Here is a 17,462-nt window from a genome sequence, read left to right on the forward strand (position 1 = left end):
AATTTGATTAACAAAATGGCCGCCAGGCTTTTTGCACCTTTTGCATTGCCTGACTGAAACTCCGTTAAGCCAATAGCTGTAAAGAGAAGCATCACCATCCAATGAGCTAAAAGACTGGAGATGGTCCCGCCCTCTCTCTTGAAAAAAAAAAAAAAAAAAAAAAAATTCCAATAGACATTTAACTTCTGAAAAGATTATTACCCAACCAGTAAATTATAGCAAGCTATTGGAAATCATTATACCATCAAGCACAAAGTCCAAGTGTAATACGCCATACAAAATGTCATATAGGATTATGTAGCAAGTCAGTCGGGTGTGAAAACGGCAAGACAACAAACTTCTCACTTGACTGTTATAAATAAAAATTTGAACTTCACTATCACTTCACATGCTCACTCTTCAAGAGATACCAGTTTTCCAGGACCACCAGACAAGCCACACCCCATATGCTCAGCTCTCTATCCCTCTGCCATCCCGTGGGGAGACGAACACCCACCTCTACCATCCTTGCACATTGTAGCAATAAAGCTATCAGACCATGCATTAACAAAGCGCTTCCATTTACATGCCCTTATTCAGATGCCTCGCATGGATATTATCTAAAACAATTTTCATGTCTGCCATACTTGTATTATTTTGCAAAGATTTAATTTCTGATTCTCTTTGTTTTTCTATTTTAGAGATCATGACTGCTGGCTCCAGAAGCTGACCCTCATCCAACCTACTCCACTCCACATCCTCTTCACAAAGGATACATTCCATTTTTCACTTTATCTAATTCGTCCTAACCTTCAGTCTGCGACCTCCGAACCCGAAACAGTCGATTATCTTATTAAAAAAGAAATCGACAACAAATTCATGATCGGACCTTTTAAGGCTCCTCCATTCAATATTTCACGCATTAGCCCCATTGGTGTCGCAACTCGAAAATTTTCCGGCAAAAAACGCCTCATAGTTGACCTTTCGTCCCCACATAATTCTTCTTTCCCTAGCATTAACAGCACGATACCACTAGAAGAATATACGCCCAACTATCACGACATCGATCAAGCAATTTCTCTTATAAAGATAGCCAGCCACAACGCCTGGCTAGCCAAAGTAGACATCTCTTCTGCCTTTAAAATCATGCCAATCCACCCAGACTTCTGGCACCTTTTTGGCATTTATTGGCGCAATCAATTCTATTTTGCAGTCCGACTAACCTTCGGATGCAAAAGCAGCCCAAAAATATTTGACATGATTATGCTGGATTCTATCCATAATTACGGAATTCCATACCTCATCCACCTTCTAGACGATTTTCTCATTATTTCTCCCCCGTCATCTCCTCCAGCCAAACACCTAGCGATCACCCAACAAGTTTTCGCTGATCTCGGAATTCCTCTAGCAGAGGAAAAAACTTCAGGTCCCAGTACTTCAATCGAATTTCTGGGCATTAATCTAGACTCGCACAAATTTCAAGCATCCCTTCCCAAAGAGAAGATCGATCGGATCATTTCTCTATCCCAAATCTTCCTCGAAAAACAGATGTGCACAAAACGAGAACTCCTATCAATTCTCGGCCATCTAAATTTCGCTATGCGCATCATTCCACAGGGCCGCCCCTTTATTTCACACCTCCTTCAACTATCCACCACAGTCCAAGGTTTAGAAGAAATAATTATTCTCTCTAAACCAAGTCGCGATGAACTCTGCTTATGGATCTCTTTCCTTAAGCAATGGAACGGCTGTTCCCTTTTTCTATAGCGACTTAACAACTTCCCCCATCGACATTAACCTATACACAGATGCTGCCCCCTCTATTGGTTTCGGCGGCTACTACAAAGGACACTGGTTTGCCTCAACACGGCCACCCCAATTCTATTCCATTCCAAAAGACCAATGTTCTTCAGCCCTATTCGAACTCTACCCCATTGTCGCAGCAGCCATCTTGTGGGGGGACGAATGGTCTACTTTTAGCATTCTCATTCACTGCGATAATGAAGCCACAGTGCATTGCATCAACAAAAGGCGCTCCCACTCCCAAGCACTTATGCCATTTTTAAGACGCCTTATCTGGATATCTGCTAAAAAACAATTTATCATGATTGCTGAACATGTACCTGGTTGCAAAAACCAAATTGCTGACTCTCTCTCTCGCTTCTCTCTACAGAAATCCTGGCAACTGGCCCCGGAAGCAGACCCTCACCCAACGCCTGTACCTCCGTATTCAGAAACGATATTGCCATAAACCACCCACTTCATAATCTTCACCAAACTTCTCTATCTCTCATCCTGCAAGCAATAGCTCCTAGAACCCTCAATGCATACCTCACAGCATGGAATTCGTTCAAACAATTCCATATTCTACACCAACTTCCTTTCCCTGATTTTTCTCTCCTCTCTATCACTTCCTTTATATCCCACCTTCACACCGCAAATCACCTACAAGCCAGTTCAATAAAGAGCTACCTTAGCGGGATCCAGTTCTTTCACAAATTAATCCATGGGTCTCCTTCCGACGCCATCACAAATTCGCAAACCTCCCTTCTTATCAAGGGTATTCAGAAAAACCACCCCACCAGCCCTGATGCCAGACAACCCATCACACTCAAAATCCTTACCTCATGCATCTACACCCTTCGCAAAGGGTATATTTCCTCCCATACAGCCCGCACCTTAGATGCTATGTTTAATCTAGCATTTTTTGGGTTTCTTAGATGTTCCGAATTAACAGTTACATCTAAATTTAACCCTCTACTCCACCCCACTATCTCAGATCTAGCTTTGCAAGATAAGGAAACCATCTCTTTCCTTATCAAACAAAGCAAAACAGATCAAACCCAGAAAGTACACTCTATCCTCATTTTCGACATACCTTCCCCTATTCGCCCATTCCAAACCCTCCTAGCCTATCTTAATCTAAGAAAATCTCAAGAAGCAAACCCTATGGCCCCGCTTTTTACTGATGACGCTAACCGTCCAGTATCTCGATTCTGGTTCCAAAAACACCTTAAAGAAATTCTTCGCCTATCAGGTTTTTCCCCAGAGCCTTTTTCCAGCCACTCATTCAGGATTGGCGCAGCCACTACAGCAGCCTCTAACGGGCTCTCACACAATCAGATCCAGACCCTTGGTCGCTGGTCTTCTGAAGCTTTAAATCTTACATACGCCTCAGTAAATACCACCTCAAAGAAGCACAACAGGCTCTAACCAACCCCCAAGCAACTCCTCACAAGGCTCCAACTCACAAAGGTACCTAATAGAGCCTCAATTCTCGCTAGAGTCATCCTAACCAAACTCAGCAGAAGCCTAATCGTCCAACAATGGCACTCCTACAGGTTTTGCCAAGGACGCCCCCAATGGCCATTACAGTTAGCATTCCAGCAACCTCATTGCTCCTCTCAGCTACACTCTTCCCTCAAGCTCAAACCTCCGCAGAGGTCACTCCTATCTACACCCTTCCCTCAAGCTCAAACCTCCGCAGAGGTCACTCCTATCTACACCCTACCCTCAAGCTCAAACCTCCGCAGAGGTCACTCCTATCTACACCCTACCTTCAAGCTCAAACCTCCGCAGAGGTCGCTCCTATCTACACCCTACCCTCAAGCTCAAACCTCCGCAGAGGTCACTCCTATCTACACTCTACCTTCAAGCTCAAACCTCCGCAGAGGTCGCTCCTATCTACTCCCTACCCTCAAGCTCTAACCTCCGCAGAGGTCACTCCTATCTACACCCTACCTTCAAGCTCAAACCTCCGCAGAGGTCGCTCCTATCTACACCCTACCCTCAAGCTCAAACCTCCGCAGAGGTCACTCCTATCTACACCCTACCTTCAAGCTCAAACCTCAGCAGAGGTCGCTCCTATCTACTCCCTACCCTCTAACCTCCGCAGAGGTCACTCCTATCTACACCCTACCCTCAAGCTCAAACCTCCGCAGAGGTCACTCCTATCTACACCCTACCTTCAAGCTCAAACCTCCGCAGAGGTCGCTCCTATCTACACCCTACCCTCAAGCTCAAACCTCCGCAGAGGTCACTCCTATCTACACCCTACCTTCAAGCTCAAACCTCCGCAGAGGTCGCTCCTATCTACTCCCTACCCTCAAGCTCTAACCTCCGCAGAGGTCACTCCCATCTACACCCTACCCTCAAGCTCTAACCTCCGCAGAGGCCGCTCTAAACTCAAACTCTCACAAAGCTCCATCTTTCGTAAGAGCTACTCTCCTCCACTCTCTGCTCCATACCTTCACTCTACTCTGGCCCCCGCAGGGGTCACTTAGAGCTCCAACTCCCACAAGATTCACTCAAAGTTCTCTTTTCACTGCTTCAAACCACCTATTCTCCCCTTCTTCTTAACCCCGAAAACCATGACCCCCGCAGGGGTTCCTTCAAACTCTAACTCCAGCAAGAGTTATTAGAATCCTCTTTTCACCCTTATTAATCCTATCTAATTAATGCCCATGCATTTAACCTCTTTCCTTCTATTATATCCAGCAGCCGGATATAGCTCTAAATTTCCTGCCTTTTGGGGGGTTTTTTGCTTCGAATACGCGGCTGCTGTCCCGAGCGATTAATTCTGCATTTTGGGGAGTTCTGAGATCCACCGAGCTCAGGCTCCCTTCTTGCTCTGCCAACGGGAGGAAGCCCCGGGCTCGAGGAGCCCTTGAGCTCGGGGCTCTCTCCTGGGACAGCATGCCAAATAAGCTTTGTAAATCATCAGCTAAGTGTGAACTCTTGAAGTGAAGTTTATTCATAAACTAATTTCGAGAGGATCACGTGCTTATGATTTATCACGTCCAGTCTCGCATTTGCTAATCACTAATCTTCCAATCATATGAGCCCTAAGGCACCATAAATAGTCTAAGTTTTCAGTTCACTTTATCTTCGTTTGGAAGAAACCCCCCTCCTCCCCTATTCTCCTCCTTTACCTGTAATTGGGCGGCACGGCGGTCCAGTGGTTAGCACTGTGAACCACACAGCAAGAATACTGCCGGTCCTAGTTCGATAGTACCGGTGAGTGTTTCTGTGGGGAGTTTGTATGTCCTTCCCTTGTCCGCGTGGGTTTTCCCCGGGCTCTCCGGTTTCCTCCCACCATCCAAAGACATTCAACATACTTAACAATCAAGCTGGTCTAATTCCTTACGTTCCCTTAGCTACAGCGGCAGGGGAGTTCTGAGATCCACCGAGCTCAGGCTCCCTTCTTGCTCTGCCAACGGGAGGAAGCCCCTGGCTCGAGGAGCCCTTGAGCTCGGGGCTCTCTCCCGGGACAGCATGCCAAATAAGCTTTGTAAATCATCAGCTAAGTGTGAACTCTTGAAGTGTCCAAGATATTAAGAACACATCCAGGAGTTCTTGCAGTTCTTGAGTTTTGAAACTGAACTTTAATAATAATGATACTAATTCATTTTATCTGTAAATGGCGCCTTTCTAGACACCAAAGGTCACCTTACAATAAGCATCAACAGCCATGCTAGAACAAATTAAAACATAATACAACATTACCAAACAAGCATTGACCAAACAAGTAAAAACACACATTGTGAATATAAAATAACATGATAAAAAACAAAAAAAGATTTAAAAATTGTTAAAGGAACGCCTGTTTTAAAACATGGGTCTTTAGACGAGATTTAAATGTGTCAAGACTATCACTGCTCCTTAGATCCAGGGGAATGGAGTTCCATAGTCAAAGATCCATAGAGCTTAAAGATCTGTCTCCCATTGTGCTTAATCGAGTGCGATGTGGTACCAGAGAGAAATAGTTGGCTGATCTAGGAGTACGATGAAGGGTATAAATATGGAAAAGTTCGGTGAAAATTAGAAGTAAGCCTTGAAAGTTAGAAGTAATATTTTAAAATCAATACGAAACTTTACTGGAAGACAGTGAAGCTGATAAAGAAGTGGTGTGACTTGCTCGTGAGATGGAGTCCTAGAGATGACATGAGCTACATGGTTCTGAATCCGTTGGAGTTCATGGAGAAGTTTAGAAGGAAGCCCAGAAATAAGTGCATTACAGTAGTCAAGATGTGAAGTAACTAATGCATGGATAAGAATGGCTGTGTTATTGGTTGTGAGAGAAGGGCGGAGACGAGTGATAATACACAAGTGGAAATATGCAGTATGCGTAATATTACTGATGTGACCTTCAAATGAGAGTGTGCTATTCAAGATGACCCCCAAATTGTTGACAGTTTAACACCCAAACTTTGACAATTGATGATGACGTTACATAAGAACATGAGTATGTAAGAATACTGAAGAATGCATACTAAGAGACAACCATAGCATGATAGAGATGTGATACTCATGATACTGACACAAATGTTAATCTATATCAGTGTTTTCTTAACCATGTTCTTGGACCACCACTAACACTGCATGTTTTGGATGTCTCCTTTGTCTGTCACACCCATTACAGGTCCTTCAGTCTCTTCTAATGAGCTGATAATCCGAATCAGGTGTGTTTGGTTAAAAAGACTTCTTGAAACGTGTGAAGAGCTGGTGGTCCTGCAGGAACCTAGTTGAGAAACACTGGTCTAAATAGCTTCATTTCCTCTCATTGAAAATCTGCAGTTCACAGAATGAAGGAGGTGATGATTCAGTAACCCTTTTTATGGATTTATTTCAATTAATGAATTATCTGACTGATTTTAAACTTGTAATGTGTCTTGTTGAGCAACTAATTGAACAAACCACTCATAAGAATCCTTGGTTTTTGAAACATATCTACACACTCTTTATTTCACTTTAAAGAATCATCTGCTAACTGCAAAATAAGGCTTTTTTTCTCATTTTTTTTAAATATGTAAAACAAAATTTCAATTAAGAAGCTTTTTTCTAGACAAGCAATAATTAATAGTACACAATTAAATGAGTTTTTCCTTAAAATAAGGACAATAATCTGCCAATGGGGTAAGCGTCTTGTTTTTCTTTTTGACATATTTTTCTTACCTCATCTGCAGATTACCTTGCTTGTTTTCAGGAAAAACTCACTTTAAACATTTTTTGCTTGTCTAGAAAATGTTCTTTGATTTAACAATTTTTAGATTTTTGGACTAGTAACAAACCAAAAATCTAAGCTGGAAAAACATTTTTTACAATGCATTGGTTTGCAAATCAAAATGTTGTTGTGGCATGCCTTCTTACTTTTCAGCGATGACAACCCAAGGTGTATTGTGTTTTTTTCTCCATCATATTCAAAACCGACTATACAGAATCAAATTGACTGACAATGGAAGTTCTCCCCATTGTGCAAGGGAGGCAGTATTTCCTTCTATGGCTTGGCAGGTTATAACCTTGAAGTGACACCCCTGAATGGATGGATGTGTTTGAGAAAGTCAGTGACGTAAATTAAAAAGTGAGAGGAAGATATTGTGGCAGTGATTGAGTGCTTAATGAAAGGTTGTGGATTATACAATCCTGCTCTTCCTATCGTACCATGCCGGTCTGCCAGCATATTTGGGCTGCAGGATTTCTCCAGGTGGAGCCCCTAACTCAGCACAAAGACTAACCATATGATGCACAAATGTTTTGCTTTGCATGCTAATAATTATATATATATATATATATATATATATATATATATATATATATATATATATATATATATATATATATATATATATATATATATATATGTATATGTATGTATATATATATATATATATATATATATATATATATATATATATATATATATATATATATATAAACACACACACACACACACACACAGTTGAAGTCAGAATTATTAGCCCACCTGAATTATCAACCCTCCTGTTTATCTTTGTCATGATGACAGCGCACAATATTTCGCTAAATAGATTTCAAGACACTTCTATACAGCTTAAAGTGACATTTAAAGGCTTAACTAGGTTAATTAGGTTAACTAGGTAGGTTAGGGTAATTAGGCAAGTTATTGTATAATGATGGTTTGTTCTGTGGACTATCAAAGTAATATAGCTGAAAGGGGCTAATAATTTTGATATGAAAATGTTTTTTTTAAAAACTAAAAACTGCTTTTATTCTAGCCGAAATAAAAAATAAGACTTTCTCCAGAAGAAAGAATATTATCAGACATACTGTGAAAATATTCCTTCCTCTGGTAAACATCATCTGGGAATTATTTACCAAAGAAAAAAAAAATCTAAGGGGGTGTGTGGGGGGGTGGGGGTTGAAGGGGGGTAGTAATTCTGACTTCTGTGTGTAACGTGTGTAATGTGAGAGACCTTTGCACCCTTGATATGTTTGAGAAAATAAAAATTTGTACCGCAGCTTTCAAAACATAGTAAGCATAGGAAGTGTATTATCCATGCACTCTATAACTTACTGTTTTACTCCATATAAAAACTTGAAGCTTTTTTGTCCTGGCCTATCTAAAAAGTTAATGGTGCAAACTGATGATCAACAGTAAAAATAACAAATTTTATCTTTTCCCAACAAGGAAAAACACCAGCAATCAAGAATGAATGATTATATGGTGTCAAGGCTTTTCAATCAAAAAATGTCATATAATGGAGGTCAATTTTGGCAAAAACACCCACTAATTAAATGAGGGTGTAGTCCATTTCAACATTACACAATGATTAATTGAAAATGACCAGATTTTTGCACACTGTAGAAAAAGTCACTAAAAACAGACCCAGTGGATTACATTATTACACTAGAAAATCCTATATTGATTTTTCCCAGGTGTTTTACCCACATTTTGACATACATTGCATTTAGCTGTCCTGGCAGAAATTTACAAGTATTCCTGTATTTTCTTTCTTACAGTGTAGTTTGCCTCAAAGCAAATGTCTGAGAAAGTTCTCTTCCTGTTTGTCAAGCTGTTTCCTGTGGGCTTGAGCAACCTGAGCTCAGCGCTACAGATGTAGTCCAGTGGATCACCTTCATGTATGTGAAGTGTGGGATGACAGCATTATGACTGTTCTTTAAGTAATGTTCAGCTCTGCGCTTGAATACAGGCATTGAGCGGTGTTTCTGGGCAGGAGCCAGGTGGATGTGCTTTGGTCTCTCCGGAGTGAGTGGACAAATCCATGCTGGTCCCAGAACCAGGTGCTCACAGAGAATCCCATAGAAATCCTTTAATCCTTTAATAAATGAGACAATTGTTGGCATGCAGTAAGAGTATAGAGCTATCAAATTAAAGACATGCTGTTCACGAAGAGGTTTTGCTTACGTAACCTGATGTACTTTTGAGTGAAACAGTATATTAAGCCAGAAAAGAAATGAAGGGTGGGACTTTGCTTCAATGGGAATTGATCGGACTCTGGTACATAGGCGTTATATACTGGAAGGGAAATAGGTGGTTTGAGGGATTGGGTTGAAAAAGCATAAGGTATTCATGCAATTATGTCTGTGATACACAGAAAAGGGATATTCATTAGTGAGTGGTTGACCAAAATGTGCTTTGCAGTGGCCAATTTGCAAAAAAATTTAAATTGATAACTTTTAATTTATCAATTGAAGACATACAAGTGGAGACACATGGGATTATGGTTACATTTTTCTCTGGAGAAGCATCCTTATGATGAACGACAAACTTAATCTCATAACTGTTGTTAAACAAGATGTTTAACAAAGTGTTTTTCTCATTGCTTTTCTGCTGGAAGACGGGAATGATACAGTATATGCTGTTTTTATGATTCTAATCAGGGCTTGACATTAACACCCGCCAACCTGCCAAATGCGGGTAGATTTCAGCTGTGGTGTTTTAAGCCTGGTTTGTACTTCTGCGTCAAGTGATCCACGTGACCCGATTTTCAGTCACGCTCATGTAGAAGTAATAGTCAATTCGTTTAGTTTTGTCATCATTCATTTGTGTTTTCAGTGATGACATGAAGAATGAGTCTTCAACACATGATTTATTACAACATGTTTTTAAACATAATAGTTTAACTAATTTCGATAAACTATTTTTTTAACTTTGCCATAGTGACAGTCAGAGCATAATATTTTACTAGTTATTTTGCAAGATATTTGTAATCAGACAAAGTCCCTTTAAGTATTCTATAGTCTTTGATTCAGATTAAAGTGTAATTTAAAGACTTCACTATAGGTTATGTTAACTAGTTGGAAGTCAAGTTATTGTATAACGGGTTTGTTGTGTAGACAATCAAAAAATATATAGTAAATATTTCTTAAGCGGGCTAATAATACTGACCATAGCATTTTTTTTTTATTAAAAATGCTTTTAATCAATACAAACTGTAAGAAATAAGGCTTATTATGACTCCAGAAGAATTTTTATTGTTTTATACAAAATTTTGTGAAAATCTTCTTGTTAAAGATCAATTGGAAAACATCATTTTAAATAAATGGGAGGGCAGAAAAAAAGACTTCAGCTGCATCTGTTAAAGTTTACAGGTGTGAAAACGTAACAACGTTACTTGTCAAATACATTAACATGGAAGACTATCTTGAGTATAAGTTATTTAATTATCTTGTTTATGAAGACTGCTGAGTGCTGCATGAAAAAATTTTGTGATGTATGTTAAAGTGTGCCCCCTAAAAGAACAAGTGGCCCCTGCACTGCCCCCCAGTCACTCTGGTCTAGAACCGCCACTGCTTATCAGAATCACCTACAATAACCTATTCCCCCTTTAACTTTATTATATGATTAGGTTTAAAGAAGAAAGCTTGTGTTTTCAGTTAGTTGCTTATTAATTATAATTAGTTAGTTAATTATAATCACTATATGAATTACAAAACATGTGTAACAAGGACACCTTAAAATAAAGTAGATTTTCCCCCCTCAGTATTTGTATATTTGTTTACACAGTAACATTTTTATTCATTTATTTTTTAAATAAGACTTTTACCAACTTCTTAGGTTATCCTTGTAAGCCTGTTTACTGATTTTTGATGTAAAATATGTTTTTACAGTTCTCTCGTCTGTTTAGTCTCATTTTAAGTGTTCATAAATAAGTCACTACCTGCAGTTGAATTATGTGCTGGGCAAAAATTATTTGTGATTAATTACATCTAAAATAAAATTTTGTTTTACATTTTATATATATATATATATAATGTGTATATGTGTGTGTGTGTGTGTGTGTGTGTGTGTGTGTGTGTGTGTGTGTGTGTGTACTGTGTATAGTTATTATGTATGCATTTGAAGTCAGAATTATTAGCCTCCGTGTTAATTTTTTTCTGTTTATAATTTCTGAAATTTTTTTCAACACGTTTCTAGACATAATAGTTTTAATAACTCATTTCTAATAACTGATTTCTTGATGATCTTTTATGACAGTAAATAATATTTGACTAGATATTTTTCACTACACTTCTATACAGGTTAAACTGACATTTAAAGACTTCAAATAGGTAAATCAGGTTAACTAGGCAGGTTTGGGTAATTAGGCAAGTTATTGTATAACGATGGTTTGTTCTGTAGATTGTAGTTGAAAAAATATAGCTTAAAGGGTAATAATTTCGACTAAATTGCTTTTTTTTTCTAGCTGAAAAAACAAAAATAAGACTTTCTCCAGAAGAAAATTTATTATAGGAAATACTGTAAAAAATTCCTAAATCTGCTAAACATTATTTGGTAAATATTTAAAAAAGAAAAAAAATCAAATGCGGTATAATAATTTTGATTTCAACTGTATATATAAATACACAAATGCATGCATATATTTGAGAAAATGTTTATTGTATTACATATTATCTTATATTTAATTCAGATATAAAATATATGTATATGATACAAATTATATGTACATTTATATATATATATATATATATATATATATATATATATATATATATATATATATATATAAATAAATTTCTGTGTATGTGCATGTGTCACACATAAAAAATATATATAATACACATTTACAGTACACATATGTCGAACTTTTATTTTTTCGATGAGATTAATCGTGACTAATCTTTGCCCATCATTACTTATTTGCCACCGGTTACACTAAAAACATAAGTTTTGAATCTTATAACTCTTAAATAATCTCATTTGCTCCTTGTGGAACTGCTTGTGTTAGTCACTTTGAATTAAATTGTCTGCTGGATGCATAAATAATGCATTTATGTAAAGCAAATAAATGTTTCACTTTAACTTAACACGCAAACATATTTTTCAGCAGTGTCCTCCATTTCCATTTATGTAGATGTGGTGTCACATACTCATTGAATTTTACCACATATTAAATGTGTTACAGCTTTGTGTCTGGCTGAAACTAGTGTAGAGTAGACCATCTGTTTGAATCATTGCCACCGAGCGTGTTCCTTGTGATTTTCTTTGACATTGAATTCATAGTTCACACTGCAGGTGTAGATTGCATTGCCAGCCAGTGCTGGGCAAGCTACACAAAACATGTAGCTAGCTGTGCTAACAAATCCTCTATAGAAAAATATGGGGAAAACGATGGAATCAACCTTGTACAGAAAGTATATTGTTGTGACGTCTTACTGTGTGAAACATTATTAAGCAACATCGTATTTTTGTATACTGTAAATGTAATGGCTTATTATTTACCTTTTTAATGTACGTTTATTGTTTAAAATTCTTCGCCTTAAGTTGTACATGTAGGTCCTGAAAACAGTAAGATACAGTTTGGGGTTCGGTTGTAGGTATGCTCTTTGTAGTTTTTTGGGTTCTAAAATATCTTTTAATTATTTTGCAAATTTAGAAAAACTCTTTAAGATTCAGTGGTTTGGTGATATTTAAAATATATAATATTTTGAGTTCATTTAAGTTATTAATTAGAAAATAATATAAATTTATGAAACGTAAACTTTAGGTGAGCAGGTTACATTAAACTCCAGTGCTATTTTGGGATATCCGCCTGGATTTTGCCTACCAAATTTAAAAGCTCATGCTTTTAAATCCACATGCTGAGGTGTAAAGGCAAAAAGTTGGTATAATTTAAAATAAAACCCTTTGAATTTTCATAAAACACTATTAGAAGTGTTTAAAATAACTGTATATTTTGTCTGTGTTATTATAACACCTAAAAGAGGCGCTTTTTGTCTTATTATTTTTTTTATATATATAAACTCAAATTTGAAAGTGTACCTTTTAGGTTCTGTGTTGTCTAGGGTGCTGTAATAAATTTTGGTGGTTCCTGCACATGTCTCTAATCATAGGAAAAAAGAAAAATGTCTCTACCTTAATCTATGTAAAAGTTATTATATTCCAACTGATGAGAGGTGCTATACAAGCCACAGGGATCGATCATTGTTTTCATATTTCACTATTCTTTTGTTTGATCAAACATAATTCACTGTGTTTGGACCACGTCAGACATATAAAAAGATTACTTATGCACATCACCTCACAAACAGAGGAGAATGGCCCTGAAGCACAGAAAAGAGGCAAGAGATGACAGCAGTCTGTGCTATCTGGGGCTGCTGATTGATCATAAATGTATTGTTTTCACTTCTGCGCCATGGAAAGACCGCAATTCATTCGGCAACTGTTTGATATGTGAACATAATTCTGTAAAAAGAATGCTAGAACCGTATGAGCACTGGCAAGAGCTTTCATTTGAGCTATAACTTGTACATGTGTCATATTAAAAATATGAAAATGAACCAATGTTCAATACCCAGCTATTTAAAATGTGATTTAAGGACAACAGAGTGAATAATTTGGAGGGGCCATCACAAAGCCCTGACCTCAATCCAATAAAAAAAGTATGTGGGCATAGTTATAAAAGCTTGTGCGAGCAAGACAGTCTAAAAATATGACTCAGTTACACCAATTCTGTCAGAAGGAATGAGCCGAAATTCCTTCAAACTATTGTGAGAAGCTTTTGGAAGGATACCCAAAACATTTGAGCAAAGTTATATAGTTTAAAAGCAAAACTAAAAAAATAACAAGTTAATGTATGTAAACTTTTGACTGTCTAGAAGTAGAAATTGAAATAAATAGAAAAAAAAATCTCAAATAAAATTTCTCATTATTCTGGCATTTAGCAAATCAGACATCTATATATATATATATATATATATATATATATATATATATATATATATATATATATATATATATATATATTATTACTTATTTATTTATTTTTTTTAGCTCTGTGGTAATTCATAAGATGCAAGCGAGTAGCTTACAGCACTTTCAGCGTCCAATACACACAAGCATAATTAATATGACAATAAATTAGAGATTTTATGAAGTGAGGTGATCTGTTTTTGGATGGGCTGAGGGTGAGTACATTAGCAGCAAATTTTCATTTTCAAATCAACTTTCCCAACACCTACAACAATGTTGCTACTCCCTTGCTAATAGGAAATGCGCTTAAATGACTCGCTCTGTTGTTTGCCGTGACCCCACTGCCCAACACTGGCTCCAGAGTCTAACAGCCCATCACATATGCGCAGTGTGACAGTCATGAGTGACAGATTGATTGGCAGGTCATCAGTGGCTGAGCTCCCCAGAAGCTTTTCTCAAGCCACTTCTACATATGAATGCGGGACCTCTGGTAGAGCTGAGGGTGGGCTCTAATACAGCAATGAGGGAGGTAAAGGTTAGTGAGGGGGTGGCACAACCCTAATGACCCCAATTCTACCACCCCGATAAAAAGCCGTATTTCTCCCGCTAAAGGGGCTTTGTGCTTTCCATCCACTTGCCTCATGGGAACTTACTCTGAGGACGTGCTGTAAGGAGTGGGTCGCAGGAGCCAGACATGGCGGTCGGCCATTCCCGACGAACAATGCCAAGAGAATAGCTTTATTTGTTAAGGTTTCTGGAGAGGAGCTTTTGGAAAGGCTTGAATGGCTTCAGACCACAGGCCCACTCTCACCCTCCACTGTCTCAGCTCTATTGATTGAGAAATGAGGGGCAGATTCTGGATTTGGCAGATTATGTCAATTAGCGAGAGACGACGTCCTCGTTTAACTCTTGCCTGTTCGGCTCTCCCAGGCTTGAGCTCTCAGGGCCTGGAGGTCAAAGTTTATGACCTCTATGCCAAAACACAGAAGCTTGTCACTCTTTGTGACCTTTCCAACAACCTTGACCTCTCAGAGCCCCCTGCGTTGGTTCCTTTCACAAAGCGGTGACACCGTCTCGCAAGGGAAATGGATTTATTCATCAAATTCTGTTGTTTTTCCGTGGTGGAGTAAATCTCATGGTGGACATGTTTGTTCTGCGAGGCAGTCGGCGGGATGATGGACTTTACAGATGCTGCGCTCTTAAATTATGAGCTCCTGTGCACGCAATTAATTCTGCGCCGCTGATGAGAGTCGAGTGATGCATCAGCCTCAAATGATTTTTCAAGTCAGAAGCCGTGAGTGCCTTCACTGCGGAGGGTCTCCCTGTATCCTGTGGAACAGAGCTGCTATTAACACCCATCTCTCAAAACAGGGCTGTCACACCACACATCCCGTTCAGCCAGGAACGCAGACACATTCATGTCTCCATAGTGCAGTTTCAATCAGGAAGGATTGCAAGGCCTTGCCTTTTCAAGTATATCCAGCAGGTAAGGCTGTATATAGATTTGCTAACAACTGCCAATGCAGACCCACTTTTGTAATTGATAGAGTTTACTACGACATGCAGAAAAAGAAAAAAAAAAAACATTTGAACAGGCTTTTAGAGATTTTAACCTGTAGATTTTAAGGTAAGAGACCCTGATTTAAAGGGGATTTAAACTTTTTATGTAATAAAAATCATTTTTATAGTTTAAACAGTGAATTTAGCCTCTAATGATGACAATATATATATATATATATATATATATATATATATATATATATATATATATATATATATATATATATATATATATATATATATATATATATGATATATGACAATATATATATATATATTTATATATATATTTATATTTATATATATATATATATATATATATATATATATATATATATATATATATATATATATATATATATATATATTCACTGTTTAAACTATAAAAGTATACTTTATTTTGTAATATATATATATTTTTTTATAATCACACTTGATATAAACAGTCAGCAGGTGTCTCAAATCTCAAACTCAATTTACCTGAGGGTCGAAGTGCAGCATTCATTTCCAACCCTTTATTCAAAAAAGCTTATTCCTGAGCTGTTATAATAATAATAATAATAATAATAACAATATAAATAAAAAACGAACTAAGTAGTTTTGTCATGTTTTCAATACAAATATCTAAAAAAATCTTAACTCAAGATACATACTAGACACATGAAGTAGCATAAGATAGTATATATTGTTTTTAAAAAATCACGTCAAAATTAAGTGATTATTTGCTTAAAACAAGCAAAATTGTTTGATTTCAAACAGAAGTTAAACATCATTTAATCTTACCATACCATTTTTCTTATCTGTTCTTGATTTAAAATATTTTTACATATTTGCACTGGAAACGAGACTAAATAGAAAGAAAGAAAGAAAGAAAGAAAGAAAGAAAGAAAGAAAGGAAAGCTTTTTTTGCAGTGCAGCTATACATGGCAACAGATTGAAAAATGAATGATCAAAAAAGGCGAATGAATAAAAACTTTAGTCTTTATTCTTGCAACGTGCAAAGTAACTCTACCACCGCTGCTTTGTTATTTATCATTTTGCTAGTGGGTTTAAAATATTCTAAAACCAGTAGTAAATTTTTTAGGCGATTATTCACTCAATGTTTCTGTGGTGACACATTATGTTTGTCATGTTCAATTCAATTCAGCTTTATTTGTATAGCGCTTTTACAATATAGATTGTGTCAAAGCAGCTTCACATAAATGGTCATAGTAACTGGAACAGTGTGGTTCAGGTTTTAGTGTTTAAGTTCAGTTCAGTTCAGTTCAGTTTAGCTCAGTTCAGTGTGATTTAATCATTACTGAGAGTTCAAACACTGAAGAGCAAATTCATAGATGAATTTGTGACACACACACAAATTCATCTATGACATGTGACATGTGACACACTGCAGCAACAATATCGCTGTATGACAAATGTATCCCATTTATTTTTTTTTCTTCTGTTTTAATTCAACATAGTCACGCTTGCTCTTCATGTCATCAGCTACTCGATATTCCAATTCACATAAACGTGTTAGTGATCGTGATCTATAAAGTTTGCCTCAATAAAAGTAGAACACGCAGGATTCATTAAATTCATAGGTTACTCCCCAAATACATGCAAGTAAGTGTCTGGTGAACTTAGAGAAGAATAGATTCAACTTTATAGTTACTTTCACTATGTGTAATGTGTATCTGGTATGAGTTGGCAAATTGTATTTAATTGGATTGTTAGACTTTCTTGTGTGCTTTACAAACACAGTGTTTTGTTTTACTAATACTTTTGTGTATTTGCATGTCTATGATATAAAATAAGCATTAGGTGGTTAAAACGCTGCATAATTGTAATGATATGACATGTCTTTCTTTGGCTCACCTCCAGCCAATATACCAAAGCTCAGTTTGATTTTTCTGTCGCCGCTCTATGTGTAAACAAGCCAATGCTAACTAGTTATGCTTGTCAGGCTGGA

At 37.2% G+C, this 17,462-nt stretch overlaps 1 long non-coding RNA gene across 4 annotated transcripts in view; it reads left to right on the forward strand.

Moving 5' to 3' along the window:
• Positions 1–17,462, forward strand: part of LOC141377048 (uncharacterized) — a 99,838-nt gene that overhangs the window by 40,615 nt on the left and 41,761 nt on the right. Inside the window, exon 4 of one of the 4 annotated variants that reach the window (XR_012388873.1) lies at positions 6,401–6,572. The exons of the other annotated variants lie outside the window; for them this stretch is intronic. This is a non-coding gene — a long non-coding RNA (uncharacterized lncRNA). The remainder of the gene's footprint in view (positions 1–6,400; positions 6,573–17,462) is intronic. 4 annotated transcript variants of the gene reach the window in all.

The sequence above is a fragment of the Danio rerio genome, chromosome 13 (genome assembly GCF_049306965.1).
Source record: "Danio rerio strain Tuebingen ecotype United States chromosome 13, GRCz12tu, whole genome shotgun sequence".
NCBI lineage: Eukaryota > Metazoa > Chordata > Actinopteri > Cypriniformes > Danionidae > Danio > Danio rerio.